The sequence below is a fragment of the Haliaeetus albicilla genome, unplaced genomic scaffold (assembly GCF_947461875.1).
Source record: "Haliaeetus albicilla unplaced genomic scaffold, bHalAlb1.1 scaffold_131, whole genome shotgun sequence".
In the NCBI taxonomy this organism is placed as follows: Eukaryota; Metazoa; Chordata; class Aves; order Accipitriformes; family Accipitridae; genus Haliaeetus; species Haliaeetus albicilla.
This window is the reverse complement of record NW_027212452.1, coordinates 95,558-122,899: the sequence shown is the minus strand read 5'-3', so window position 1 is coordinate 122,899 and position 27,342 is coordinate 95,558. Positions and strand designations below refer to the sequence as shown.

The 27,342-nt window shown below is 48.6% G+C and overlaps 1 long non-coding RNA gene across 1 annotated transcript in view; it reads right to left on the bottom strand.

Moving 5' to 3' along the window:
* Positions 1-1,929: 1,929 nt before the first annotated feature.
* The window catches only part of LOC138684122 (uncharacterized), a 108,181-nt gene continuing 82,768 nt past the window's right edge, over positions 1,930-27,342 (bottom strand). The window contains exons 2-3 of the long non-coding RNA XR_011323540.1: positions 2,320-2,431; positions 1,930-1,989 (exon numbers count right to left, since the gene is read on the bottom strand). This is a non-coding gene — a long non-coding RNA (uncharacterized lncRNA). The remainder of the gene's footprint in view (positions 1,990-2,319; positions 2,432-27,342) is intronic.

The following is a 27,342-nucleotide window of genomic DNA, read 5'->3' as shown; positions in this document are numbered from 1 at the left end:
CCCACCCCGGCTGGCCAACGCAACGGGCTGCCTACCTTCTTCAAGGACGTCAGCAGTTTGATGCTGACGAAGCCCATCTTGTTCTTCTGGACATGTTTCAGGTGAACTCTGCTCATTATAATACCAAAACACACCTCCACCCCCAAAGTTACCCACCTCCAAGGTGCGACCGCCCCCCACTGAGCACGCGCTCTGAATTTTCTCTAGCGTATACCTTTAAAAGCAAACCGAGAGAACTTTATACCAATCAAAGGAAAGCTATGTGTGACTAGAGTCACTCAAGCTCCACCGAAAAACTCAGAAAACATAAAAGGGCTTAAGAGAGGAGAAATGTCAGGGAAGACACCATCACAGACAAGTCGGGAGGACATCGCTGACTTCTGGCATCAGTCGATGGACTGAGCCTCTCTCCCCCCCGCCATAGGGTTGCCTACTGTGTGAGATTCGAACACTCGGCTGTACCGAGTGCTTCCCTGGGAAACTTAGAATTCTTTAGAGCTCTTTTCTTTCATCATTTAACGCGCCTGTAGGCAACGGTATTGTCACCTGCACGTGCTTTGCAGACAGTCTATTTATCACGGGCAATCCAAAAGCACCTGTACCGTTGCGTTAATAAACTGCGCTGCTCATTCATCTAGTCGTGATAATTTGTTAGCGCAACCAAACTCCCTAAGTCTGGTCATTCTCGTGCGTTGAACGCAGCTAAGCCAGAGTGCAGTACGCTATTAAGGGCATCCCTCATCGTGATAGTTCAGCACATTGAACGCGACCACCCTTAGAGCGTCGAATTGGACATCACTCAGAAATTAAACCCAGCCGTCCCCAGCCCCTCTGACATCTGAGGATAAGCTGGAACGCAAGGCGGTTTATTTTCTGCCAAACTTCTGGACTCGGTAACGCAACACAGCCCCCGGGGCCGGCGCCCCAAAGGCCTTCCTCCGAAGGATGCTGAGCCGAGGGGCGGCGGGCAGCGCTGCGCACGGGGGGCCCCCTCACACCACCCCCCCGTGTCGCAGTGCCACCACCCGGCAACGCAGCAGTCACAATGCCCCGGGGCACTATAAAAGGGGCAGCCTCCCCTGTCCCACTGCCAGTCTGCCTGGCAGGCGGCCCAGAGACATCCCAGAGGAAGTCTGTGAGGAGCCGCTGGAATTACTTGCCGGGCGCTGAGGGAGGAAGACCGGAGGCTGCACCAGGCTGCTGGAGACGAGAAGAACCACCAAGCCCTGGAGGTGCCCGAGGCCATCAGGCTTTTTTGGATGGAGAGCTGTGGCAAGACCAAGGGAATGCCTTCTTGAGGAGCACTGCAGAGCTCGCCGTCCTCACTCCCTGCGGAACCAGTGGCAGCAGCCGTAAGAAGTGGGATGCAGAGATGTTGCCAGGGCTCCCAGTGCTTTGGAGCACCCGCTGGTGGCCCGAAGGCGTGGGAAGGATTCTTGCCCCCAAGGTCGATCAGGCCGGGGGCACTTGGCCACTCTCGGAAGCCCCGAGGTGGCTCCAGGTTCAGGGAGAACAGGGCTTGGGCATCCCCTGGGGGGCGTGACCAGCCTGCGGGACCAGGAGGCAGGTCTTGCTCACACGTGCTCAGGGAATAGCCGATCGCCAGCTCTGGGGTCAGGAAGGAATTTTCCCCCGGCGCAGATTGGCACTGGGCCCCGGGGGTTTTTTGCCTTCCTCTGCAGCACTGAGCAGGACCACTTGTCAGGGCTCCTCCGGTCCGTTTTGGCTAGGTTACTGCCTGCTGCTCGTGCAAGATCTTGGGTAGCAGCCCCAGACTCCTAAAAGGAAGCTACCCTCGAGGTTTTTTCTTTTTTGGAGGAAGCTCTCCCCTTTGGGATCCACCTGTGACTCCTCCCAGGCATCTCCCAGAGCCTTTTGGCCTTTTCATAGCTATCTTTTCTTAGGATCTTAGGTCCGTAAAGCAGAGGCCAAAAGATTCTGGGAGATGCCTGGGAGGAGTCTTGGGTGGATCCCGGAGGAAAGAGCTTCCTCCAAAGGAGAAAAATCATCCGGGGTAGCCTCATTAGACAAGTCTGGGGCTGCTACCTGGGATCTCAGCTCCTTATAAGAAAAGGCCAAAAGACTCTAGGAGACGCCTGGAAGGAGTCACAGGGGGATCCCGGAGGGCAGAGCTTCCTCCAAAAAAGAAAAAAACCTCAAAGGTAGCTTCCTTGGAGGAGTCTGGGGCTCCTACCTGAGACCTTAGGTAGGTAAAGCAGAGGACAGAAGACTCTAGGAGATGCCTGGGAGGAGTCTCAGGTGGCTGTCGGAGTTGAGAGATTTCTCTACAGGAGAAAAAAAATGTCTTGAGCTACTTACTTGGAGGAGTCTGGGGCAGGCAGCTGGGATCTCGGGTCCCGAACGCAGAGGTCAAAACACTCTGGGAGATGCCTGGGAGGAGTCTTGGGTCAATCCCAGAGGAGAGAGCTTCCTGCAAAGGAGAAAAATCGTCTTGGGTAGCTTCCTTGGAAGAGTCTGGGGCTGCTACCTGAGGCATTAGGTAGTTAGAGCAGAGGCTAAAAGACTCTGGGAGATGCCTGGGAGGAGTCTCGGGTGCATCCTGAAGAGGAGAGCTTCCTCCAAAGGAGCAAAATCATCTTGGGTAGCGGCCTTGACAAAATCTGGGGCTGGGCATCCCCTGGGAGGCGTGACCAGCCTGCGGGACCAGGAGGCAGGTCTTGCTCACGTGCTCAGGGAATAGCCGATCGCCAGCTCTGGGGTCAGGAAGGAATTTTCCCCCGGCGCAGATTGGCACTGGGCCCCGGGGGTTTTTTGCCTTCCTCTGCAGCACTGAGCAGGACCACTTGCCAGGGCTCCTCCGGTCCATTTTGGCTAGGTTACTGCCTGCTGCTCGTGCACCACGAAGATGGCCTCCCGTGCCCTGCAGCTAGGGGGAGGAAGGCTTTTTTTCCCCCACGGTGGGCTAGCAAGTGTCCCCGGGGGTTTTTTGCCTTCCTCTGCAGCACTGAGCACGGCCCCTCGCCAGGGCTCCTTTGGGCCGTTGTGGCTAGGTGCCCGCTGCTCGTGCTCCACGAAGGTGGCCCTCGTGCCCCGCATCCGGGGGGAGGAAGCTTTCTGACTCCCAGGCCGGGCTCCAAGGGATGCTCCCGGGGGTTGCTTCTTGTCCTCTGTAGCACTGAGCACAGCCCCTTGTCAGGGCTCCTCTGGGCCCTTTCGCCTAGCTCCCTGCCTGCTACTCTTGCACCTCCAAGGCACCGCTCGTGCCCTGCCTCTCTCGGGCTCTCTTGCCCAGTGCAAGTCTGGAGCGGGAGCGAGCTCTGCTCTTCCCTTAGCTCCATTTCCCCAGGGCTTATGGCTTGGGCAAAACAGCCTGTGCTTGGAAGGGCTCCAGGCTTGCTGCCCCATCACGAGCTGCCACTTTTCACCTCTCCCTGCACGCAAATCAAGCGCAGGGCCGGCACGAGAGCGCCTTTTGTGCATCGTTGGCCAAGAAGCACAGCGGCGGAGCAAGTTGCCGAACGCAAAAATACGCTTTTCACCTCTACCTGTCATACTTTGGAAAATACCCCACGGTACCACACGCCTCCTCCTCCTCCTCCTCCTCCTTCTTCTTTTGTGTGTGGTCGGTCCTGATCCTCATTCTGCATGTTCTCACTCTTCAGGAAACAGGGACTGCTTGGCCTGTATTCCTCCTGCTACTTTCTGTAGCTCTGTGACTTGCCTTTGCCAGGCTGCAAAGGATGTTTTCTCAAGCTCAACTGAAGAATGCATCAGCCTGCTCCTGGCTACACAGGCACATTGTGTTAAGGCTTGTGAGCATCAGCTCTGAAACAGACTCAGAAAAATAAAAATAATAGCCTGTTTCCACTTGCAACCTTTGTGTTATGTGTCCTTCAAAGTGGTTTGGGAGCTGAAACCCCCCTGGTGTTTCAGGCAAATAACAGTCTCGTTGGTATTTGACTCATGGTGAGCACAGGGAACAGAGCAGAGTAGAACAGAACAGAATAGAATGGAATAGTTCAGCTGGAAGGAACCTACAACCATCATCTAGTCCAATTACCTGACCGTTTCAGGGCTGACCAAAAGTTCAAGCATGGTATTAAGGGCATTGTCCAAATGCCTCTTCAACACTGACAGGCATGGGGCATCCACCACCTCTCCAGGAAGCCTGTTTCAGGGTGTGACCACCCTCTTGGCAAAGAAATGTCTCCTCACGTCAAGTCTGAACCTCCCCTGACAGTGTCGTAGCAAATGTCCCTTGGTGCCTCGGTAAGGAACGGTGAGGAAACCGTGCATGCTCTCTACATCTCTGCAGAGTTCCTGCAGAGGGAACCAAACCCCTGTCTTTCACCTCTGGCATCACCACAACCAAAGGAATGTCTGTGGCCTACATGCCCTTATTTACATAGTCTGAAGGTACAGATCCATTTTGGCACCAACGCACAAAATGGCAAGGAGAGTACCTCTCTTAATCTCTCAGTACTCAAAATACTAAATCCTAAAGGAAAAGGAGACTTGCCAGGGTTTGAGGCAAGATCCGAACATCTTCCCACAAACCGAGGTAGGCAAAGAACTCTCAGAAAGGTTCAAGTCACAGGTGAGCTGTGGAAGTTTCACCCATGGCTGAAGCGCCTTTGGTATCCCATATAAACACGGCCAACGCGTGTGTTTAATAGAAAGGCTGCGCAGCTGGGTTTCAGTGGGACAAGGGGATGTGACGGCAATAGCAGCAATGGGCTATTTTGACAGTTTGGAAGAGCTGTCTGTCCTTTGCCTGGCTGGGCTTTGGTCACGGATCCAAATGGTCCACGTCTGAATACGACCAACCTTTCCTTCCACCACACCGGGGTCACCTCCGCGCACTTGTTCCTCAAAGCCTGGCTTACTTCCGTGGCGGGCTCTTGGCACCCACCATCCCAGCCTATGGCTCTGGTTACACTTTGGCTTGCCTCCAGGCTGCCGCTGCCGAAATCACCCCGCTTACGCCCCATGAAAAGGGGTTGTGTCCAGCCACATCAAGTCCCTGCTCCTCCTGGCTGCGGGGCTGCAGAGGCTTTAGCTCTGGCGCAGAGAGGGGACGGCTAATAGGGGCGGTCTCTGCGCTGCACGCTTGGTTCCTGCCATGGCCCGAGAGAAGAGGAACAGCACCAGGCTTCTCCTTGCGAGCCGAGTGGCAGAGCAGGCGCCAGGGACACCCAGCAGCTGGGCCCAGGGCATGGCCGCCAAGGGCAGGGAGAGACCCCCGGGCCTCCTGGGCACAGCCACAGCCCGTGGAATGATTGCTGGATGGAGGTGACTTGTCGGTATGACACACATCCCCCCGCCGCCCCTCAAGGGAAGGTGAACCTCCAGGGAGGAACGCAGTGCACACGTAAAGAATCGGTTCCGCGGTAGCTCCCTAAGGAACATAGTCTAAGCAAGTCAACTGAAATAGTTTCACCTTCTCTCCCTTTTAGAAAATATATTGTACCTTCTCAAAGAGGAAATGAGTTAAGAGAAGAGCCTGTACTACTTTCAAATGTCTGCACATTGCTGTGAAACTGTGCAAAAATGTAGCACTGAATACATAGGCTTTATCGAGATTATTAGTATTGACATACAGTGAAGAGGCAGGCAAATTCAGCTTTCACTTCCAGTGTTCCCTGTGGGACTATAAAGTCAGAGAACCCCCTGGTAGTTCCGCAGTACCTTCTTCTCCTTTATTCCCAATGATGCAAACCCAGTTTTGTATTCAGGAAGAAGTTCATGAAGAACCAAAGTCAATTCACTCAAATAGTAATTGTCCTGAGTGATTCATTAAATAACTTGACTCAAGAAAAATTATCCAAGTCTTTATAACATACGTAACCTAAAAGTGTACCCAAGAAAAGAAGAAATAATGCAATCTGAGGAAAAAGGAAGGAGGTTTTATCTCTATCATCTATCAGCTATTATCAAGCTGATAGAGGCAGGCACGCCCTTGAGTTAATCTCCTCCCAGGAGTCACAGTTGCACCGGGCTAAGTATTCACAAGCACACTCATAGCAGAACATTTTCCAATAAAGATTACTTGCCTATCAACTCAGGCCAAGGAAATATCCTAGAGACAAGCTGCCCTCTGGCCACTACTGCCTAAACCTATCTCCTATTTTGTTCCTGCTCATGCGGCATCATGGCAACAAGTATGGCAGGAAGATAGAAAAGGTGTCCTGACATCTCCATCATCCAGAATGGTTTTCATTACAGGAAAATGACAGTGCTCATCAGCACCTCCTCCCCACCTGCGCCACCTCTCTCTCTCACCTAAAAGCTAGCAAAAATCTAACCCAAAGAAAACACAAACAATCCTCTACAGATGCGGTCTGCACAGTGGTCTTGAGAGAAGAAGCACGAGCCAAAGGGAGAAAGGAAACTAGTAAATAGCGGAGAGATGACACCTTCCCCCATGACACCAGCGCACACGTTAGAAGTCAGTATTGCCTTCTGTATCTATACAGGCCATGAAAGCAGAGGACTGGAATGACACAGGACAAAGGGGCACGTTGGGATGTGCTGTCACCGTGGCAGCACAGGCACAGCAAGCCGTCACCAGAAACACCTTCACAGCCAGCTTCAGTTTCCTTCTTCCAGCCACAGTCAGCAAGGTTTCTGTTTGCAGACTGCTTCTCATTGAGTCACTGTGGAGGAAGGAAAAACACCTCCCTTTATTTACTCCTTAACTGATGTGGTACTCCCCGCAGCTTTTACACTGCACATGGCAATCACCTGATGGGAGACAAGCACCTACACACCCTTCACCCTAAGCACTCCCCTGAAGAGCCCATAGCCGAGATCAAATCGGTCCTGCGTGCTTGTCTAGAGGCACGACCCATCTGCAGCTATTCTTTGAGCAACGCCAGGGCAGCTCTGGCTTCATCTTCAACCACCCATTTGGTAGCTGAGGCCAGAAGTAGCCGGCGACAGCAAGCTCCCACGGGCCTCCCCGTCCTCAGACTGAAAACCCCACCTCCAGGCCCCAACGACCTCCCTCGGTGGCCCTACAGTGGACTCCTCCTGTCACCCCTGCGCAGCAGCCCGGAGGACGCCAGGCCCTCTCCTCCCCTCTGCCCCTCTCTGCTGCTGTCAGGTGCGGGGACAACGCCACTTGCAGGGAGCCGAGCGGTTGGAGGCCAACGGAGACTCCCCGACCCTCCCGGGACACTGCGGCCACTGTCCTGTTGAGGGGACTCCGGGCCTGGCACGAGGAGGGGGCTGGAGCCCAGGACACACAAGGGCAGCTGGAGGGCAGTCCCGGCGCCCGAGGGGCAGCCTTTCTCTCTGGCAAGCAAAATGGCCACCCGGAATGGGGCAACATGGGCCACCATACCAGCCACAGCAACTTCCAGTGGTGACGTCACCAGCCTTCCGTTACACAAGCTGGCACCCCTGCGGCCGGCCCACAGCTCGCTCTGCAGCTAGAGACTCTGACACCAAGCGTGCTTGGTAGAGGAGGACCCGGCGAAGCGAGGCGAGAACCCACGGTCAGTGGGAAGAGACAGAAGAGGTTCTTGGAGCCACTGAGGATGCCTCCACAGCCCAAAAAAACGCAAGCAGGCTGGTGGGAGGAGCAACACCTACCTACGGCAGGCGAGTCGAGTCCACGGAGGTCGACCCGCCACAGAATGGCGACGAGCCCGTGGAGGTGGATCCACCTCAAGAGCAGGAAGAATCAGTGGAGGTGGATCCACCTCAAGAGCAGGAAGAAGCAATGGAGCTACATCCACCTTGCGCAGGGCTGACGGGGCACTACACCACCGTGCCCGGGGTTCCTCCGGCACCATGGTGCCCAAAGCGCCGCAGGACCACCGCGGGCTCTCAGGGACCCTCTAAACAGCCAGCTCCCAACAAGCGGCACCACCCCCGCAGCCGACGCCAGCCATAAGTGGGCCATCCACAGCCACATGCGTCCGCTCGGCAGGCTTATCAGGAAGATCACCCAGCTTCACAGCCGCAGACGAGCCCTGCTTTCCCACCCTTGCCCCTCATCGAGGGGGGCCATCTCCTCCGCCCTCAGCCCTGGGGAAGAGGTGAGCAGAAGGGCTGCCATCTTCTGGCCGGCAGCACCACACCACCAGGACGAATCCCTTGGAGCCCACTGGAGACTGCTGGACACCACCGGAGACCGTCAGAGACCACTGGAGATGAACAGAGACCAGCGGGGACCATCGGAGACAGCTGGAGGTCGCCAGAGGCCACCAGACACCGCTGGACATCACCAGACGCCGCCAGACACCACTCTTGGACTCCCCTGGAGCGCCACCCAGGTTACTGGGGCCTGAAGGTGGCATTTTGCCACTCTGAGGATATCAAAGCCACTGGGGGGTGGCTGCCCTCAGCTAGCTCTTGCCTCAGCTACCGAATGTGTGGGTGAAGATGAAGCCAGACCCACCCGGGCAGTGCGCAGAGTATAGCAACAGGTCATCAAAGAAGGTAGATGCCCCATCCCTGGAAACATTCAAGATGGAGAGACAGCTCTTTAGAGAAGCACAAGCCTCGAGCTCTGGTGGGAAGAACTTTTGGCAAGATTGGGCAATAAACAATTAAAAACACCAATAAGAAAACAATAAAACCCAAGCAGAAAACAATAAAACCCAATCAAACCCACTTTAAAAAAACAAAAAACGCTCTCCTCTCTTATTTGGCACTTTTGAGACTCCATGCGGACTCCCGTGTCCCGTTCTGGTCTCCCCAGGACAGAAAGACACTGACAAACGCGGTGCGGGCCCAGCTCAGCGCCTTCGAGATGGTGAGGGGCCGGGGCACATGGCACACCAGGGCAGGCGGAAGGAACTGCCACTGTGCAGCGGGGAGAAGAGAAGGCTCAGGGCTGGGTCTGACTGCTCATCTTCCACAACACTGCAAAGCAATTGCTTTCCTGACCCAATACCACATAGACAACCATCCTGTTTATCTCCCACACGCACTTCACTATTGCTAGTTTTGGAATCCAGAACAGCAAAGGCCTTGTGTAATCAATCAATAAATAAATAAAAATAGAGCGAGCTTGATTACCCCCAGCTTGCATCCCTACTCTCTTTCGTAGGATACAAGCCACGGGCTCATCTCTCCTACCTGCTTCCTGAATCTGCTTGATCAGACAAGAAGTATGAGAGCGTTCAAATGCGAGCGGTGTTTGCCAACATGCAGGGAAGCGGCATCCCACCCCTAGTTCATGAGACAGGGGAGAAAAAAGCTTCATCTCAATGGTAGGAATGAAACATGGAAGTGGAGCTTTGCTGTGATGTCGGGGCATGCAACGAGTCTACGGAATTCCTGACAGTTCGAGAACAGCGCGACCTTGAGCAGCTTGTAGTATATCCTTGAAGAGTCTGGAAAGATCCGAGAAGACCAGTACAAAAACAAGATAGTGATAAGAAGAACCGTCCTAACGAACTCACCAATCATGAATTGTTAGTTACTAACCAAACCAATCATATACTAACACATACTCTAAAGAAGGGTCTAAAAAGCTGTGTTAGAACAATAAAGTAGCCATTTTGCATGATCTATTACTTGTCGTGTCCGTCTCCACTGCGACACCGTGAAAACCAGTTCTGCAGGAAAAAATACCTCTGGGAGCTCCTGAGCTCCTCTGGCTTTAAGGGCTTAAACCCACAGCCAGCAGGGAGCAAGCCATGCTGTCAGCTACTTTTCTACACCTTGGTTTCTAATACACAGCACTGTCTGCTTCGCTCCCTCGTGGAGCCATGGAGCAGACTGGCAGGTGTCCAGCACAGGTTACTGGAGCCCAGGGCTTGCAGCAAACCAGGGAACACACAAAACTGACAGTGCTGGTGCACCTCAAGGACTTCACATCCAGTTTGCTCTGTACATAAGTTAAAACATTGGGGCGGTTTGGTTTGGTTTATGTTGGTTTGTTTGGGCTTTTTTTTTCTTTTTATCTGCTACATCATCTCTCTCCCTCTTAGAGCAAAAAAAATGCAAACTATTCCATCACTTACTCATGTATTTTCATGCCCTTCCAGTACTCTCTTTTTTAACACTTGCCTAGCAGTCTGGGTCAGGTCTTGAGACGGACAGGGCCTGACTCCTTCCAAATATGTCTCTAGTAAACCTTGCGATTCACAGGGACACTCTACATTCAGCACAGGAGGCACTGGAGCATGTTACTCCTCAGGGAAGAGCATCCAGGTTGGGCTTCAGAATTGAAAGCAACATGACTGTGGCAATCGAGGGACCGCAGAAAGGCAGATTGTATGCGCAAGAGGTTGTCCCCGAGCGCAAGCCAGTTCAGCTGGTTTTGCTGTAGAGCCTGGATGGAGATCAGCACCTCCAGAGCATAGCTCTCCTCACCTTCAGGTAAGTGGAATGAATTGTCCTTTGGAGGTACTGCCTTGCTCCCTTAAGTAAGAAGAAAGCGTAGACAATTTGCTTCTTCACGCGAGGTGAAATGAATTCCAACCAAAGCCAGTTGGCACAATCACCCAGGAGATCTGTGGCAGAGTGAAAAACTGAGCTTGGGTTTCTCATTCATCCTCTTTGAGATCACTGTTTGGGGCAACAAAAATACAGTCACGCAAAGGTGGTCGCTACTGTGAATCTTATGGCTCTGCTAGGGCTTTAGAACGGGGTTTCTTGCAGGTCCCCTCAAACAAAGATCCCTTGTGGACTCACAGTCTTTTTTATAGACCTGGCTGTGCTGCTTGGCTGACTCATTAGGGATTTTAATATTTCTCCTTACACTTCCAGATGTTTTCTCTCATGGTAGAATATGCATTTCCCTAAGAGCAGAGGCCAGGAGGCCAGGGAGTCATCACATTCTCACACCTAGAACCTACCACTGAGAAAAAGTTACTAGTTACCAAACTGGAAAATAAATTCTAAGATAACTTGCCCATGCCTTTTAGTAACCCCTGCAGAATTAGGGAAAGGAACAATTAGGTGGAGAGAGCAGGCTGTCAGGGAACAGGGTCAGGAAAAGCAATTGGAGAAGAGGGAAACCTGAAGGGAATTTCATGGTTTATTACTGTCATATGCTCAATAATAACTCATCCTGTGGCCAATGTCACAGCTTTGGTTTTATTTTTTTTCTAACCAATGTCCCGCAGATGATTCACGTGTAAACATGGTATCTGGCACAGTCCCACGGGCAAGCAGTTTTACGGTATCTTTGCTACTGATGGCTGAGAGAGACTCTGGCTGACTTTACATTTAGATACTTCCAAGCCTTGCATTGATCCATCTGGCAAATATCTTCATTTCCTCTTTACCATAATTACTTCACGGTTTTACCTTTCTTGCCTCAGAGAACATTACATCATTTTGTCCGATACTTTGTTAGATGTGCCTTTGCTCCAAATCAGTGTCCACCTTAGAGCTGTACCCTAGCGAAGGACTCACACCCCCTTGCACTCATGGGAAAGGGACAGGAAAAAGGCCATTTTAGATCACTCAGTCCCTATGCTAGGAACCAACACTAACATCTCCTGCAGTGAGCTATTTTGCTCATTTTGTCCAGTTGAAGTCTCAGTACTTTATTCTTATGGAAATGAATAGGAAAAATGCTACATTTGAGGAAACGTTTTCAATGGCTGATTCTCACTAAGGGTATAACGCTCAGAATATGCATGTGCCCATCCTGAATGCATAGAAACAAACTTCTACAAGAAAAGGCTGTGACTATGCAACCGTGCACACGCTATTATGTACCAAAGGCGGCTCTGGCCAAATTTGTCCTCAGTCAAAAAGCATTCAAGCTTTCTCACCACAGTCTTGAAAGGAGTAACACTGATTGACAAAGAGGGCTCAGAACTATCTGAGGGACAAACCCCAAGCAGCTTTACTGACAAAGTCAGTATTGCATTCAACAAAGCATTCCCAAAGCTCTACTCCAATACAGGCTTAAGGAGCTAAACATTTTCCAGATGTCTTTTTAATCCTGTACTTGATGGTAAAGGGCTTGCACTAAACATACTCTTTACAATGCTCGTTGTAAATCGTACAAGAAAAAAAATACAGGTACCAGTGTAAAATGCAGCTCAGTCAAGCGATGGTCCTCCTAGCACACGTGCAGATCTACTTGCCTTAGGCAATGTCTTATCACAGACTGCCTGAGCAACCTTGCACCAAATGCTTTGAAAGCCCGTGCCTCGGTTTCCTCACTTGGGGCTGTAAGGTAACAATACTGCCCTGTTGCACAAGCCTCTCTGCATTTGGGAAGTGGCACAGAGACCACTGCTACTGGAAACCTTGCAAAACTCAAGACTATTGGCTCTAGGAATACTGCTGGTTTGCATTAGCAAAGTATTTATTAATAACCACTGTCACGGCAATCAAATACTGTCCACAGCAGCTTCCGTGGTTCTCCACAAACAATGACAAGCCCTCACAAAACTTCTCTCTTAATCCAAGGGCCAGACTGCCTGCTCTGGTGACTCAGTTTCTTACTGTTTCTGCCTTCAAGAGCTGCAGCACTGATTAGATTGCTTGGAGCAGCCCATGTTCAGCAGTTTAATGGGTACCAGCCCAGACAGACTAATGGATCTGGAGACCAGGAAACAGCAGGAAGGTGAGCCGAGTGGAGAATATTGAGGCTTTTAAGGCAGAAAAGTAGCAGCTAGACATGGGGTAGCTGACTCACAGAGCCTTGGTGGAGACAGTTCTCCTCGCTGATCATCCTCAGTCATTCATCACACTGCGACACGCCCATGAAAAGTGGTCACTTCTAGAAACAACTTGTAAAATGCAAAGCAGAGCTGGAAAGGGCTCCTGGCGCTCAGGGCCAGACACACAGCCAGGTGAATTATTGTAGAGGCTGAGCTCACAGGCTTTTCCTTCTCCTAAAGAAGTGGGTTTCCATTCCTGATGCCTCGTATCACCACCTTGGAGATGTCAGTGCCTCAGGGAAACCAAATGTCCTTGCTCCATCCAGCATGACCCATCTTGCTGGCTCTGAGAGGTCCAGACAAGGAATACCTGCTGCTCCTTCTCAAAACCACCAGACCCTAATAAACAAGGTCTGCCACGGAGAAAAAGGTCTTGGATTCAGTCCTGTGCAGGTTTTTAGCCCCCTCCATCCTGCAGATGTTTCTGCTGGCTTCATGCCCCCACCATGGGAGTTCACCTAATGTTGCCAGTGCTGCAGTCTCCTACTGCCTTGCTGCAGGTTCCTTCAGTGGAAAGCAGCTGAGGCTTGGGACAAGAGCTAGCGAGTAGTTTGCATCTAGTAGTAGTTTGCATCTCATACAGTGTCCTCAGACCTTTAAAATGCACAGGAAGAGGTTCAGCAGATCATACGTTTGTCCCAGTCCTTTAGCTGCTTTGAACTTCACTAAAGGAAGCCATTAAGGAAGTCATACCGACCAACTGAAATTTCTGCTCTGCCCTCTGGTCAGTCCCCTGTTTTGAAATTATACCAACATTTCTTGATGTATGACAGCCTACAAGCATTTTTTAATACTGAATTGTAAATAATGCCAAGCCAAAAATTCAGAGCTAGAAACGTCAGTTTGTCTCTTTCAAACGTCCTCCCGGCTTGCCTAAGTACTGGAGCAATCTCAAGCAAACATGTGATGCCTCAGACCACGTCTTTGTTGTGTTAGTTTGGCAAGTTGGCTAGGGAAGATGGCGCTGAGATGCAACACAGATCTGTGTTGTATTATACCATCACGACCTCATAGAAAGACACAGAAAAGGAGGTACAGGCGACTGTGGGTGTAGCTTTGACCAGCTAGACAACAACTAAGGCATGAGTTCACTTCTACAAAGTAACAACATGTCATTTAAAAGTGCCTACCGGAGTAAAGTTTTCCTTTCTTGCATTTTCATCACTATTATATTTAGCAGACTATACCACAAGGTAGGCTTCAAAACTGAGACCCTTTGGGTTTAAAAGGATAAATTTACACAAAGGGTTTTTGTACTGTCATCTCAGGAATGGATCCAGATTCCTCCACCCATTCTTCCAGCATTCATGTCCCACAGGCAGAAAACACCTATCATTACCACTCTACTGTTAATGTAGCAAGTGACACCCAAGTAAAAAGGAAGACGCTAACTCAGGTATGTGGGAATATTTCTAATTTTAGCAAATTCACTCTGCCTATCGGAAAATCAACCCCGGAATTTCAGTTGCGCACAGCGTTCTTTATCTCCTTCCGTTCGTTCATGCTAACATTAACAGGCTGTATTTAAGAGAAAAGCTATTAACTTAGACAAATCTTTAAGTTGACAGCTTACTTAGCTGTATTTAGGAATACATGAACTAAGCTACAACCATGCTGTTTTAGAAGAAGGTACCTTTCATCTTCCTGGGTAAAAAAAACATTATATACGAAGACATTCTATGTAAATTTTATTTAATGGATATATCATTTCAGCATTTTTTTTAATATAATGACACCATTTCTTCAGCTAGAGAAAACAGGGAATTGCAGAACTACAAGAAATGGATTCCTGAGGATGACAGGGAGGTAAGTATTTTGTTAGCGAGTTATTGATGGTTTTATTTGCTTTTTTCTTATTTAATCTAGTGATGACTTTCCCCTTTGCCTGTTCTCCGCCAGGATTCACTCTAACAGCTGGTGACCAGGCAATCACACTCACTCAGTAAGCTATCAAATACCAGGGGTCTTCGTTTGCATAGCCATGTTAATCTGGTGTTCACAGCACATCCTTCGGTTCACTTTTAATAAATAAATCCCACAAAGAAAATAGCAGAGGGGAAGGAAGGTTGCTGTGCTGCTTTCCAAAGCAAGCAGTAGCTCAAGCAGCCTCAGAAGGGATGGTTCTGCCCCCTCTACTGAACAGAACAGCATCCTCCTGCGTGAGCACTACTGCTGCTTTCACGAATAGGCCCTCTGAAATAAGGTGCTCAGTGTAAGGGTGAAGAAATCAAGCCCCAAATCAGTTTACTGCTGGGCCAGTTCCTGGCTTTGCATTTCCCACGACAGTCAAAAGGAAAATGCATTCCTGCACTCTAGAGACAACAGTTTTGATTTTCAGGCAAACTTTTTTCTCCTGTACCACCAGACCCTGGAGCCTCATGCATGGTTAGACTTTTTCTAACCTTGACGCATCACTGCTATTGCAAAAGCTCCAACAAATTCCTTTTGCTCTCTGTTCAAGGAAAGCTTCACCAATCTCCAGGAGAAGAAAACAGCAGCCCCAGTTTAAATCCAGCCTGCGCTTTCTCTGCGCAGACAGTATGAAAGAAAAAACAAGAGGTGAAATGTAAGCCCAAGTACCGCTGGTTTCCTAACCGACTAAAAGCACGAAGACCCCACCCTTGAAACAACACAGTAAATGACCCTGTGACAACAAGCACAATCCCACAGAGGTCACCATATGCAGAAAACACATCCTTCTTTCCCCAGCACCTTTTCCCTTGGCCCCCTCCAAACGCTGCCCGTGCGGGCTCCAGCTGTCTCCTACCTCTGAAGCACCTTCTGCCACAGCAGCAATGTTCTTCTGCAGAGTTCGACACCTCTGTCACCCCAACCTTAATCACAGGATAAATAAAGGGCCTGACAAAGTCTACAATGGGTCCATCTTTCTCAGCCTTGTCCTCTTTTTTAAGCTGCGGGGCTCTTTTCTGAATGACATTTTTCTAAGTACAGCTGGTAGATGAGTGTTGGAAATCGGTGCCAGGAGCTGGGGCTGGAAGAGAAGACAGGATTTTTGAGCTGGAAGGTGCGGGGGCCTGGGAGGCGGCAGAAGAGGGGCTCTGCAGCAGGGCGAGGGGCTCTGCAGCGAGGGGCTGCCAAACAGGGCGAGGCGCAAAGACGCCTGCGATGACGACTCACTGGGCAAGTCTGTATTAGCGACTATAGTCTCTGTTATCACTCCCCTTCCACCTTCTGGAAGGAGCGGGGCGGGAAGATTCTCCCTGTGGGAAGCAGTCTGGGACAGGACGTGGGGGAGACGTGGGGTTTGCAGAAGGGCTCTGAGCGAGCAGCAGAGGCTGCCGAGGCAGTGGTGCATCAGGAGCTCGCGGCAACAGGGGCAAGGCCTTGCCCTCCGTGCTGTGCCCCCACACTTACATCTGGACACCTGTGGCCAGGGCTACACTTGGGGCTGGAGTACGCAGGCAGGAGCCCTGCTGCCACCTCACCCCCTGCTTACACACCTACCCCACGCACAGCACTGCTGCCTCCTTCTCCTTACCAAGGAAGCAACAGCCATAAGCTACCTCTCCAGCACGTGCAAGCAGGGCAGTACACTTTGAGACGCGTTGCCTCTAAAAACATCCCAGACAAAACAGATGCCACGAGCGACAGTGTACTCTCTGCCTCCAAAGAAGCAGGGTACTGCTGAGACTGTCCACTGCACACAGAGAGAGCGCTTTCCACCAGCCGTACCAACACACCCTCACCAGGTATTGCCTGTTGATTAATTACTTGCACTAGCAGATCTTCCCCACTGTCGACTTTCGGAATGTTGGGCCATTATGGGACTTGGATTCCTCCCATTACGAGGCAACAGCATCTTTTTAAAGAAATAAAAAGAGCACTGCTAAATGGGTACAACTACCTCTTATATTACTAGAGTTACCACAGAACGCATCGTTGGTAGAATTCCACTCAGTCTGGTCGACTTACTCTGCCGATGATTTTTTGAGCCCTTACATCTTACCAGTTTGCTGAAAAGGCAGGGGGTTTTTTGGACAAAAGCCCAAATAAAATACTTCGCAGTCCATGTAATTCTCGGCCTTCCTATGTTCCTATATGTCTCCTTCTCTAAAGCGGATAAATAAATCATGCATTTGGTTTTCAAGTAATGCTATCAAATGCCAGACAGACATCATCTAACCCAAGAACCCATTAACTGACCCAAGCTTTGCTCCCCACGAGACCAAATGTTTTAACAGACTCAAGATTGAAATGCATTTTATCAAAACCGTAACATACAAACCTATGTATATATCTCATCCCTTCTGCTCTGAACAGGACCAGGGAAAAACTGAAAAAACTTAATTCCAAGAACTTACTCCAGAGCTGTCTTGTGGCTCAACAGGCTGATTCACAGGTCAAAGAAACTCGCAACGAAATCGCACCAGAGCTACTTTCATTCTCCGTTTCCCAAGAAAGAGTATTGCAGTTATGTTTGCCAATATTCACCGTTTACACCAATTAACCAAACTTCCCTATTATTTATAACTTCTTGGGGTACGGTTTCATCGCTTTTACACATATGCCCCTCTGCCTCGCACTAGAACCATGGATCCTACTTGAGGGTGCTCACAGAGTACAGTACGATTTCGCCTTAGTACACTTAGAAATATCTTTGTGAATGATATTTCACAGCATGCTCTTGCACGTCCCCTTCAGTTAGCAAAACATCATTGATACGCTCTACGTATCTGTATTCCTAAAGTTGTCCTCTTTATGTAAAACTGATTTTAAGTCAAGCTGTTATGCAGCTGTTCCATAATTAAATTGCATACCATAAAAGCTGATGTAGAAAGTATTACCACGTTGCAGAAAGTAAATATTCATAGATTAAGCTTGTTCTCCTTAGCTTGAGAAACTAGGCAAGTTAGAGATCAGGACTTCTAAAATTAATCAAAACCTTGGCAGATGTATTAACAAAAATAAAGCTCAGTGTTTCAAAGAAAATAAAAAGAGTCTGCTTCAGTTCAAGCTCTGCTAAAATTACCTGATGGATAGGTGCCTAACGTGCATCCTGTGCCAGACACCCTGTATGCACAGAGACCTTTCTTATACACTTTCTTAATTACCTGCATTGCTTATCAATATTCACTCGTTCATACAGGCATACTCATTTAAAGCAACTTATCTTAGTAGGGCTATTTTCATCACAGCTTGCTTTGAATACCGTCTCATTGGCAACATCAACTGGTCAACCCTTAGGTATACATAGGATTCCCACAGGTACCCGCACATACAGAATCTGGCATTCCTGAGACAATGCCTGTGCAAAGGCTAACGAGGTGGGTAAAACAGTCTCATTTGCTGCATCCAGGATGGGTGCTGCATCCTCTATCCACAGCGTAGACAAACACAGGACTAAGATGCACGCGATACAGTGAATTTACTGGGTGAGAAGGGAGAAAGCGGAAGAGGATTTGCCTTCTGAAACTGGACAGTACTCTTCTCAAGAGCAAGAGCTGCCGCTTTTATTAACTGTTTTCAAAAATCTGCAGCTAAGAGGACTCCTTTGAGCTGAGTACTTAACAGTCCTTCTCCACTTGGACATACTTGACAAATACAAGTGTCTTGCCCCTTAGGGTGTGTTTTGGCTTGATGGGGGATTTGTTTGTTTCTCCAGAAGAAATTACCAGGGAGTAGTAAATGTCAGCAGCTCTTCAAGTATGCTTGTGTGTTTCTGCATGGTTTGTAGCCCTGCCTCCAAAGGAAAAACACATGCACACAGTTTAGCATTGAAAATACTTCACACTGTACTGATGGCTTTTTTTCTTCTGAATCTCAGTTCGTAATTGTTGGAAGCAAGTTTTCTAGTCATAAACTTAGCTGAGCTATTGGAAAAACCTGCTGTATATTATCTTTACACTGCTATCCACCAGCATGGAACTTACTGTCCTGTAACTACATACCTCAGATTATAAAATACATATGCATGTGTTCATTTCACATGATCGGTTATTTATGTCATAGCTGAAGAAACATATCTCAACATGAGAAAACAAGGATACACCTACTCACTCAACTGCAAGTTGTAAGCTTCACTGCAACACACCTTATAGTTTTAGTTTCTTTCCAGAGGTGAAGATGACAACAGAAAGGCTAGAGTCCAATGCTGTTTTCACCTACCCTGAATGTTATTTCAAGTTATTGCTCTGTGATTAATACAAAGCTTACACAGTGATACGGCTTGAAAGGCTGACCACCTTTCACGCACTCTGCAGAGTGTGAGGTTTTGTACATGAATCATAGAGAAATGGGAATCAGCCCAGGTAGATCAGCGATTTGTCTGTCACACGTACAACAAAGTGTTAAGAGGTTAATCTGCAATTTGTTTCATTTTTATCCTTACATCTCCACCACTGGTAAGCCAGTTGGGTGAGATCCTTCATTTCTGTAATTCCAACTGTTTTACACTCTACTCAATATTTCCATCTCTAAACATGGGCCCACTCAAAACAAACAACTGATTTCAGGTTTTAAAAACACTTTTTTAGTTTTAAAACATCTCTAAGTTTTACAGCAGTCCAGTTGTATGTGCAACTCCAAAACATCCCTCGCCTGTAAATCCACCAGTCTGATGCTCATTTACATCACAGGTCTTTCACCGAGCGCAATGTTCCTGAGGTGGGCACAATGCGATATGTGCCAGTGTAGACTCTTTTCCATTACCAGGGAAGGTAAAAAGATGCTTTAATATCACTGAAAATTCAGGCTGGATGGAAAAACACACAAGTAGAAAATGCCGATTTCAAAAATGCCAAGGCATATCCTTTCATTGCCCACATGGAAAAAAACCCATAGACCAGGTATGGCTATGGAGATCTCTTCCTCCACCCCACTACTGCCTAAAAGGACAACGGGCAGATTTTTCACACTGCTTGGGACCCACAAAGATCTATAATTTGCTATTATGTTTCTGCATTCAGCCTCTGCATTCTGCGGGAGCAAAGAAATGCTCCTGCTGCCTTGCAGCCCTGCCACTCCACAACTCCCAGGACACCTCAGAGCTCTGCACATCCACATCGGTTCTCCTTGGGTGGACATTCCCAGAGGAATTATGCTGCTGTGAGTATGCAAAGCCACGTAATCCAAGCCACTTGAAGGAGACACAAAACAATTGTACATTTTCTCCTTAATAAACAGTCCCTCTGGACACAGAAGTCACAGACTGTCTCTGCTCGGCAGCACGTGGGATAACTGCGCATCAGTCACATCCTACATTTTCTCCGTGTTGTTTCTTTCTTCTGCAGCACTTGCAGATATCCACTGGGGAATATGGTAATCCCAGAACACTGCTGCCTCCATGCCTCCACAGTCCATCTGAATTTCTCAACTTGAGTCTTTTCATGTGTCTGATATTTACAGGGACAGCATCTCTGGCTTTGCTTGCCATCAATAATACATCTATCCTATGAAGAACAAGAAGACTGGGACACCAAAAAAAACCCCAACCCAAAAGACAGAGAAGTCCATTTCTCTTTCAACCGCCTGAAAAAACACTTGCCTCCTGCACCTCTGTGCATATACCCAAAGAGAGAGAGAATGCAGCCTTTGAACAGTAACTGGGATAAATCTTTCTCCTCTGATCATTCCCCCTCTGACTCATAAGTCTCAATCTACCAAGAAAATAGTGCACAGCTCTCACAAAGCATGACATGCACCTAGAAGGGAGGCACAATTAAAAGAAGAGACAAGACAGACAAACGATATGGGAGCCATTTCCTTAATGAACAGAACACTTTTCCCTTCTTATTCGTCATAAGGACTACCAATAAATAACAGGAAGAAGCAACAGGTTTGAATACAACACCGATGAATTTAAGTTTAATGCAAGTGAAGTGCCTTATAACAAGTCTGGATTGAAAAAGATGTTGAGAAGGGTGGTTTTCAGAGAGACTGCTTACATTTTAATGTTTAGCGAGACCTGAATCTGCAGTAGATGGGTACAAAAAACAATGAGAAAACATCTTTTTTTTTTTTTTTAAACAAGTTAGGGCAAGTGAGATTCATCTCTCATTTTTGTGTGTTCTTTAAAAAAACAAGAAGAAAATCCAAATGAAAAAGGCAATAAACAAATACTGAGACCTGGCAGGGAAGGCGGGCTTTATTCTACCCCACGACTAGCCCTCAGCTCCTGTTCTTCTGCGGTCATGCTCACAGCTCTCCTGCATAGCATCACCTCCCTCTCTGATTTTCAGACCTCACATACTAGCTTAGGTAGCTACAGCCAAGCTTCGGTGCTGCCCAGAGAGTGTCAAAACGTGAGAGGTGCTCAAGGAGTCCTGTAGGTCCCTCTCCACCAGGTCACTAGAGATGCGCTCTTGCTAGGACTCAGGCAAGGGAGGGGGAAGGCTGGCTCATACCCCTTATTCCCACTGAAGCCACCTTGACCCACATGATTGAGCCTCGTGGGCTGACTCCCAGCACGTGCTGCTGTGACTGAAGTTTTCGCATTCGGAGCGCTGCAGGATCCTCTCTACCCTGTCGATCAAATGGCCAGTCGCTGGCACGAGCAACAGTTTACATCACTCACAACCGAACCCGAAATACAGCAAGATTAGCTGCCAGGGCGATTTAAGACTCCCAAAGCAGAACAGAACCAGATAAGGAAAGCAAAGCAAACCATCCTTGGAAAGATAAAGAAACTTTGCAGCTGACACAGGAAAAGCAGCTATTAAGGTAAGCAGGGGTGTTACCACTCTCAAGCTAAAAGTATTTTGAAAGGTGACAGCAATTAAGAACCCATGCAAGCCTTGAGCTTAAAAACACTCTGACCTTGAAGGAACTCAATCTGCCTTGCTGGTTCCCAGGACATATGGCCTCAGTAACAGAGGATATACATCACTTCCTAGTTCAGTATAGCTACATAGGTATCCCATAAGGCTTGTCTGGTACAGGACAGAGGGTCTTTGCCTCACCTGCTGACTGTTCAGCTGCCTGCTACCCTGGCTGATCACTTTGGAATCACTGCTGCCCTAAGCCCCCACGTGCTAGATGGAGCCAGCTGGACTACTCCACGATTCCAGACCAACTTCAGCTGTCACACAGGCCCTGGACCAGGATGGCAGGTTGCACTGAACATTTTGTCTCAGACGAGCATCTCCACTCCTCCCTGGATGTCACCGACACCTTGTACCATGGGATCTCTCCTGCCACAAGATCCAGCACAGCCATTACATCCCATAAGCACCACCACAGTCATATACCCCAATCCAGTGTCCCAGGTCTTCGGACTCAAAAGAACAGCCCGTCTCTCCCGTACATCAAAACCAAACAACTCTAGCAGAAATGATGACGTCTTGGACACATCGAGTTTTCAGCTGGAACAGTGCCACCCTGGTGAATTGCTTCACTCCAGGCAGCAGTCTGGGAACAAATGCAGCAGTTTCTCTCCTGTCCTCAAATATAAAGCACTTCCACAAACTTCTAGGTGGTATTGGCAGAACAGCACCCAAACTGTCCCTCATTTCTCTGCTCCCTCTGCTGGGTGCCAGCCCAGCATTATCAAAACGCCTGCTTGGGTAGCGCTGCCAGGCAGCAGCACACAGAAGCTAAAGCAGGCTGTAAAGTTACGACACAGTCTCCCAAAGAGCTCAGTAATTACCACTGTTCATTCTTACCAAGACCAATAGCACCACTACTCTTTACAGGGACCAAGCAGATCAAAAAGCAGATCTGGGAAGAGAGCTTCTGAGTTACAGGCTTCAGTGTCAGCAACCGCTGACATCTCCAGCCAACAGCCAGATCACGCAGCCCTGCCAAGGCCGTACGCCCACCACCTAATATTCCACACTGGCATCAGTCCACAGCCACTGCCAACGATTGTACGTACATGGATGCTGATCCACGCACAGCTATTCAAAAAGAAAGGGATCACAGTCCCTGTAATTGTGAACTTGCATCTTGGTGCAAAGAAAGACAGCCGATATATCGGGTTTGTTGCATAAAGTGTGGGCCAAGAAGCTCATCACTTCTATGTGTCTCATGATACTTTTTTCCCTTGTCAAAAGGGGATAATCCACCATTCTCCATATTCCACTGTATTTTCAAATGTAATTCAAGTTGGGGCCTCCCCTGCCTTTACTAGGCAAATAGACTAAATGCCAGTGAGAATGGATTTTAAATCTACATTTTAAGCACTGGAGTAGCAGAACTAGTCAAGACACAAAATTACTTACAACTGCTCGCTCACTGCAATATTCCAAACAAGATGATACTACAAACTCTTTCAACTCTCTCTTTAGAAAGGTAATCAGCCTTGTTTAGACCAATCTGGTGCTGGTTCTTGGTATCTTCAGAAAAGAGATAGTAAAATAATTGTATAAGACAATCAAGACCCATCAGAACACTTTTTCATTAGGGAGGGATCACGCACTAGACTTATGCCAGGTATAGAGAGGGGGTTGGTTTCATCTGGGTTTTGCTTTACATCTTACAGATGGATTATTACCGCAGGAAAAGTACAACCGAAATGAGTGAAATAGTCACATTCCTCCTTCCATAAGGTTTAAATGCGTTTCAAGCTCATATCTGGAAGCGGAACAAAATCAAACATAGATCTCCTCCTAATTTTCCAAGCTACAGAACAGTAAGTACCGCACAGTAGAAAACAAGATCTAATACAAGAGGTGGCAGCTGGGATTTCATGCTGCTTGTATGTATTCACATCAAAAGATATGCAATCACAAGCAAGCGTCACTCATTTGACACTGGAGAGGCATTCTCTCTCTAGCTGTGCATGGAAGGGATAGTTTCGCCATACACTGCTCCAACAGCAGTGAATCACAACTAGTAAGGGAGTCGCTGCTTTTTAGAGTTCATAGCAGTCACGTTCGAAAGCAAGGCCTGGTTTTTCTCTCTGTAAAACCAGTTCATGCAAGCCCAACGTGGCCCCACGCACCCCCTGAGATTCAGCCACCAGATTCCCAATTAAGACATGCTGAACTGGACAACTTGGAAAGCACATTTCAGTCCCCAAAAGGCAACAGGGTAGCAAGATCTTCCACTAGTGTCTACTAAACAAGAAACAAGGAAAGCCCATGCTTGCCAGGCAATCACTTACCCTCAGACACACCAGGCAAACTCTGTCACGGAAGCACTTGAAGATCACCACCCACAGAAGACCTTGATGAATCAAACATGCAGCCCATCATACAAAAGATGCTACTGCCTCCTAAGCCCCAGTTTGCACCATAATATCAACAAGATCCCAAACTCAGTAAAAACACCACAGTGTTTTTATTTTCTCGCGTCTTTAGACAGTAATTGCAACGTACCCTCTTCTCTTCCACTCCCCTGCACAGCTCAAGCGCACATGGGGCTTCCTTTCTTTATGAAACTAGACAATTAAAATCTACTTTGTAACAACAATTTGTTTGGATTCCCACCTATAAAAGCCTCCAAAAATGCCACACTGTACAGTAATTGCTCTACTGGTGAAATACAAAGGTTCGGTAATGTTTATAAAGCCACTTAAACCGCATGAGCAAAACTATTTTGCTTAATTACATTTTCCAACCCTTCATGCTATATACAAGCTCACTTCTTCCAAGAGTCACCCCTACTCACATGATCAAATCATGCCACTTGAAACGCTCTGACATTATCTTGGCATATAAAAAGGTTGAAATTATCGTGACAACGGCAACCTAAGGACTGCAGATACCCAGAATCTGGTATGAGAAGTGAAAGCTGAAAAAGAGTTAGATCTCTTGAAATTACACATTTGAAATACCAGAGACACAAAGCGTTTAAAAGCCATTCAATACCACGGCTCACCATAAAACCATAAAAGGTTCTGAAACACTTGTCCTGAATCATTTCCATGGGAATATTAAAGGATGAAAATGCCCCACGGAATTACAGGATTCATTTATATAGACTGACAAACTCACTTTGCGGTAACGTGTTTTTAAATGTCAAGCAGTATAAACAAGGTAGCTGAAATTACCACCTAATACAATGACTTGAACTTCAGCGCCTTCAAAATCACAATTATACCAAGACTGAAATAAGTTTGACAGACTGAGGTATAATCAAAATCACTGTAGTCAAGAGAAATTTATCCAAAGCAAAAACCATTTCATGCTTACACACATGTATGTTTACTGTAAAAGAAAAGTAGAGCATAGGTTTTCAACAGTGACCAAAAAAAGGCTCGAAAAACACCTGGAAAAAATATATTCTGCCACTCACTCCGCTTTTGCTGGGCACGCCGATTTTCACATTTTGGTCAAAGATCACTCGGCTTCTCCGGTTTACCTCACTTTGAGAAAATCATTTTCAGAAAACATGCCTCCAAGAAACATCGGACAACGGTACGTCCACATGATTAAATAAGAGGTAGGAAAACCCAGCAATAGGTCTATCACACGCTTTACAACAGCAGCGACCGCTTGCTTGCAAGACCCTGGCCAGAATCCTTCTCCTTGGCAAAATAAGTTAATGCTAGACAGTTCTCAAGACATCACATCAACAGGAAAAGGGTTAGCTCTCCCTCGCATCAATAAAGCACATCATCTGACCTAAAGTGCAAGTCTTCATCACTAAACCACTTTCAGAAGAAACAGTGCCAACCTTCAAAGACATCTTCCTAGAAGGAGCTGTCTTTCCTGACCATTTTGACTAGGTACAGACTTTATATCTGTCTAGTTCGACCTCATTAGCCTTCCTAAAAGATGAAGGAGAAGCAAAGGACAAGTCCGGCCAGTATTATTTATGGACCTCTTTTTTCACTGTTGTTCAGTACAGATACGCAGCATTGCGGAACCCTTCGGGACTGATTTCTCCCACCAAGCCCACACTGCAGACTTAATCTTAAAAACATATCCTCTCAAGGATAAACAAAGTAAGCTCATATCCGCCAGACCTGAAAGATGTTTTCACCAATGCCTCAGGACTGTCCACTGCTGGTAGTTCATCCGCTAAGCTTTCTTCAGGAGGTCTAGGGTCACTGATGATGGTCGGCTTTGGCCTTTCCTCGAGGTTGCCGGTCAGCCCACCGATAATGGTGTTCCACAAGCAGTTCTGTCATTTAGACCCTGCAAAACCAGACAGTCAGCAAAATACATTCATAGGCCTACTGTCCAGCCTCTCAGCAGTCTGCAAAACAAAGATGCTCTCTGAACTTTTTACCTTTGCATCACCACCAGTTTGGGATTAAGCCTGAAAACCCAAAACAAAGCTCCAAGTGGAAATAAGCACTAACTTGCAGCTCATTCCAAGTCCAAGACCGCAATGCTTCCCATAAAAAGATTTGGTTACAGAACAGGGAGTTTTCACATCTCAGTAAAAACCCTCCTCTCCACATTAACTTATACCTTAGCATGTATTGGCGTGGCTGTATTTGAAGCCAAAGCACTAACCAGAAAACAGAGTACCAGATCAATACAATATTAATCGTTGAGTTTCTTAGTGCTTAAATTACAGATTTGAGATATCACTGAAGGACTCCTATCAAAAAAACATACTTCTTTTCTGCTGAAATTGCAACCTTTCCCAGCAGACATTCAAATGCCAAAATATTTCTATGGATGGTCTTTTTACACTTATTTCCAAGAGTCACCAGGTGCCTCTTGCATGTCATTCAGAGAACCCATCCTCATCTGTTAAGTCCAGCTCCACTGACAAAGTCCAATTAGCACCCTTCAGTCAGATCTCCTCCCCACCCCTGAAGAACAGAATACCTGACTTGCAGCTCATCAAATTTAAGGACAGGGAGGGATCACTCCCCGCTTATGGTCACGGTCACAAGACAGGCTCAACCTGGGGAAGAAACCAAACCAATGTCACCTGCTACCCATCAAATCACAACAAGGCTATGAGGAAGCAAAACCCAGCCTGAGAACAGCTTCCCCCCGGGGAGCCCTCCCGCCTCAACTCCACTCCCCGTTCTCTCCACCTCCTCCCCCCGGCGGCGCAGGGGAACAGGGGACGGGGACGGGGGCTGGGGTCGGCTCCTCACCCCTTGTCTCTGCCGCTCCTTCCTCCTCAGGGGGAGGAGGACTCCGCGCTCGGCCCCTGCTCCGCCGTGGGGTCCGTCCCTCCCGCGGGAGACAGCCCTTCCCCAACTTCTCCAGCGTGGGTCCTTCCCGCGGGCTGCAGTTCCTCACAGACTCCTCCAGCGCGGGTCCCTTCCACAGGCAGGGTGCAGTCCTTCCGTCACAGACTGCTCCAGCGCGGGAGCCGCCGCCATTTTGGGGGACATCCGCTCCCCCGCTCCCCTCCACGGGCTGGGGGGGACAGCCTGCCGCCTCCCCGCGGGCTGCGGGGGCATCCCCTCCTCCTTCCCTGACCTCGGGATCCGCAGAGGGGTTCCTCTCACATCCCGCTCCCCCGACTCCCTCACGGGGCGTTCGTTCCCCTTCTGAAATCTCTTCTCCCAGAGGCGCTCCCGCCGTCGCTGAGGGGCTCGGCCTGGGCCAGAGGCGGGTCCGGCTCCCAGCCGGGGCAGCTTCGAGCAGCTTCTCCCAGGAGCCGGCCCTGCGGCCCCTCCCCCGCCACACACACAAACCCCCCCCCCGAAACAGGGAGGGAGCAGATCCCGAGAAGAGCAGCGAAGGGCTGCAGTGGTGCTTACCTCAGTCAAGAGGCTTCTCTCAGCAGAGGCCCAGCAAGCCTTCATCCCACTGGATTCCAAAGGAGTAACTGTTAGAAATGAATTTAGTCCCAAACAGGATTCCAATCAAAGTTAACAATTTATTAAATGAATAAAGGCAAGAAAACAGCGCTGTACATG